A 234-nucleotide genomic window follows, 5' to 3' on the forward strand; every position below is an offset into this window, starting at 1 on the left:
AAGATTAAAAAATACTCCTCAGAAACCTTTCAACTTTGGGAAGTTATGAGAAGAGCCCACCAGCACTGTGCTCAGGCTCCTGAGCAGAACTCTGGCCATGATAAACCCAGGCTGCAGTGGGAGACAATGGTGGGAAAGTAAAGGGCACTTTCTTCTCTGGTTTGGAGTTTACTTGGTGTGTCTAAAGGCAATTACTAGCAAAGTCAAGACAGCTACGCCCAACTGTCTCCTGCT

This window comes from Acanthisitta chloris, unplaced genomic scaffold (genome assembly GCF_000695815.1).
Source record: "Acanthisitta chloris isolate BGI_N310 unplaced genomic scaffold, ASM69581v1 scaffold19419, whole genome shotgun sequence".
NCBI classification, from domain to species: Eukaryota; Metazoa; Chordata; class Aves; order Passeriformes; family Acanthisittidae; genus Acanthisitta; species Acanthisitta chloris.